Below are 3666 nucleotides of genomic sequence, written 5' to 3'. Positions count from 1 at the left end.
TTACTGGCTGGGGCCCCAGTGAGGGGATTTAGGATGAGGAAGTTGAAGTAGAGATCTGAGGAGGGCCTGTATGTCCTGGGATGTGGAACTGTGGGCCTGGAGGTAAGAGTTGGTAGAGGTAAGCGTGATCGTGGGGAGTGCAGTTGTCAGCTACCGAGAAGGGAATTGGTATGAGGTTGGTGGGAAACGGGAATGCTCCCCTTTTTAGCAGTAATAATAATGGCCCACGTTAACAGAGTACTGTTCAATACCATTAACTCTGTAAGTGCCATCAGACATTTGCTAGCTTAGCTTCTTAACAGCCCTTTGAGGTCACTGTTAACCCATTTTACACATGAGGAAACTGAGGTTCAGAGAAGTTAACTTGCCCAAAGTCAGCCAGCAAGTAGCAGAGTAAGTGTGGAACTCAGACACTCTGTCTCTGGGGCCGAATTATGGAATTTGAGATTTGGAAATGTTTTTAACTTTCCTTCCAGAGGTTGCAAGTGCAGATATCTGCAGGGGCAAGACTAGTGGGCTAGATTGGGGCTGTGACTGAAAATCCATCTGAAAGAAGAGCTGTTCACTCCGTTCCAGCAAACTGTCTCGTTGCACTTCTCGCAATACCATGTTGGGCAATCACTCTGATGACTGAAGGCAGCCTATGGGCCACTGTTTATGTCTCCCCAGTTAGAATCAATGGAAGGAATGTAAAAATAGCTCAGTTTGCAGATGGAAAGACTAATGTCTGGAGAGACTGGTAGGGTCTGAGCTAGAATCCAGATCAGTTTTCTTGTTATACACATTTCCTCAAATCTTTCATTGTCTGACTTAGAGAAAACAACTAGACTCTCATTTCTTTTTTTTAAAATTATGTTTGATTTTATTTTATTTATTATTACTATTATTATTTTGCTTGCTATAGTGCACATGCATTCACCAGAGAGAGGCAGACAGAGAAAGAGTGAGAGAAGGAAAGTGAGAAAGCAAACCACCAGATCAGGCACTCGAACTGTGGTTGGCCATGTGGGAGTTCAGCACATTAACCACCACGCCACCTGCTGGCCCCTCTCATTTCTGCTTCAGCATCCAAACTGTTTTGTTGTGCTATATGTGAAGAAAATCTAGCCTTCTACAGATACATAACTGGAACAGGGAGGAGTATTTTAATTGCCTTTTCAGGTAACTGTAAACACTGTTCTTTGGTATGGCACCAAAACTCAGCAAATGGGCAATTTCTTAAAGTTTAGTCATAACGTGGAATCTAAAGCCACGTTAGTGAACTTTTGTACTCTGTTACATTAACATTCATTGGTCTATTTTGCCCTTTACATGGCTATTTTACCCATGTATTTTTTTAAGAGAGATTTTTATTATAAGGTGTGTGCATTCGCCAGAGAGAGCGAAGGTGAGAAATCACCCACCAGCAGGGATGGCCACGCCATAGTCCCTTCTCCAGCCTCCTCTTGGGATTTTGGGCATGCACACACATGTTCCTGGCACCAGTTTTAAGTCGCTGGGTCCAGGACTCGAACTGCCATCAACTACATGGGAGTTTAGCTCTATAACCCTTACCCCATCTGCTGGTCCCCACCTATGTACAATGTTATAATGTCAGCCATTGGTCATTTGGAAAATATTGATTCACTAAGTTATGCAAATCTGCCAAATATTGACATTTGAAATATTATTATATAATATAATAAAAAATCATGTTCATTAATATTACCACCTAATGCTTTTTTTTTTTTTTTTAAGAGGTTTGGGCCAGCTGGTGGTGTGGTAGTGAAGGTGGCTGAATCCCTGTGTAGTTGGAGCCCTGGAGCTGATGGCTTGAAATACATACCCAGTGGGTTGGCATGCATGCCCAAAATCCCAAGAGGAGCAATGGAGGAAAAGGGATTACAGTATGGCTATGCCCCATATTGTGCTTTCTCACTTTCCCTCTTTCTCTGTCTTTGGCGAGCACATGCACCCTCTACAAAATTTCTTTTTTTAACAAAGGGTTAAATGTTGGAAACTATTAAACTCAAGGTAATAGAAAGGAGTTTTCCATTGGGACCAGCAGGTGGTGTGGTGGTTAAGGTGCTGGATACTCCCACATGGCCGACTATGGTTTGAGTCCTGGACCTGGAGGCTTGCTTTCTCACTTTCTCTCTCTCTCTCTCTCTCTCTCTCTCTCCAGTCAAGTTAAAATAAATAAATAAATAAATAAAATAATTAATTAAAAAAAGGTTAATTAAAAAAGGAAGTTTCCCACTTGTTTTCACTTGTAAGCTTGAGTTTTATGATTGGCAACAGAGATTAGTGTCAGTTGTTTCCTTCCTTGAAGTGACAGGCTGACATTAATAGTATTTGAGAAAATGTCTGCCAAATACCCTAGTCTGAATAACCATAACTGGTCTATTAGTTGTTCAATCAAGTTAAAATGGCACTCCATACAGAATGGAGTTAGCTGGCAACTCAGATAACCGCACAGTATTTTCTGGGATCAACCATTGTTCATAGCTTATAGCAGAAGTGCTGTCTGTGTACTTTCCATTTTTTCATGCAAAATAGTGAAAAGATGTGTACTCATGGGTTGAGATTTAATCAAATTAATTTGTTACTGTTTCGTCAAGACATTCTTGTGGAAGCACGATCTTCTATTTGTTTGTTTTACTGAGAAAAGGTAGCACCTTCTGACTTGATTCAGGGTCCAAGCAAGTTACCCACCCTTGCTTTGCATCATCAGCACAAACATCAACACAGTGAAAATAAATTTTAGAATCTGGTGAAAATACAGTCGTGTGTTGCTCAACAACAGGGCTACTTTCTGAGAAGTACATTAGGTGATTTTCTCGTTTTGCAAACGTCATAGAATGTACTTACACAAACCTATATGGTATAGCCGACTACAAACCTAGGCTATATGGTATAGCCTATGCTCCTTGCGGCACCACCATGATATGTGCAGGGGAGTTCTAAAAGTACGTGGAAAAGGGAATTAAAGTTTGAGTGCCAAAAACATTAAGATCCGTGCATAGTTTCTTCATAATACACATTTCCCATGAACTTCTTAAAGACCTCTATATGTGCAGTCTGTCATTGACCAAAATGTTGTCATGTGGTACATGACTCATTTTTTCTTTAAGGACCCCTTCTTCTCTCAGGATCTGTGGAACACACTTTGAGAAACATAGTTATAGATTATTTTCAAGAAGCCTATTCTGCCTCTTCTATACTCCTAGAACATTATTGTGGCCCAGGGGAGGAATCTGTTCATTTTCAGATTGATTACACAAAGAAATAATTCATTCTAAGAAAGTGTTTATCCTAAGATTAAATTTTCAAAGAATCCCATTTTCTGTTTCAGCTTTTAAAATGGATTCATCTAAAAATAAATAAACAAACAAACAAACAAACAACTGATTCATATAGGGCTGGCCCCTAGGCTAGTGGCTGTGGGAGCTGGATCCCATAGGGCCAACTGTGGTTCAGTTCTGGCCCTAGTGGTTTGCTGGGTATATGTATGTGCTTGCCTCAAATCCCATCAGAATGCATAAATAGAAAAGGGATGTGTTGTGATCATATTCCACCAGGAGGTGCTTTCTTCTTAATATTTTCTCTCTCTCTGGTGAGTGCACATACCTCCTGGCAAAAAGCAAAAAACTGAGTTATACATAATTTTATAGGCACAAGAGGTCT

This window comes from Tupaia chinensis, unplaced genomic scaffold (genome assembly GCF_000334495.1).
Source record: "Tupaia chinensis unplaced genomic scaffold, TupChi_1.0 Scaffold000231_1, whole genome shotgun sequence".
In the NCBI taxonomy this organism is placed as follows: Eukaryota; Metazoa; Chordata; class Mammalia; order Scandentia; family Tupaiidae; genus Tupaia; species Tupaia belangeri.
Note: the sequence above shows the minus strand (reverse complement) of the source record.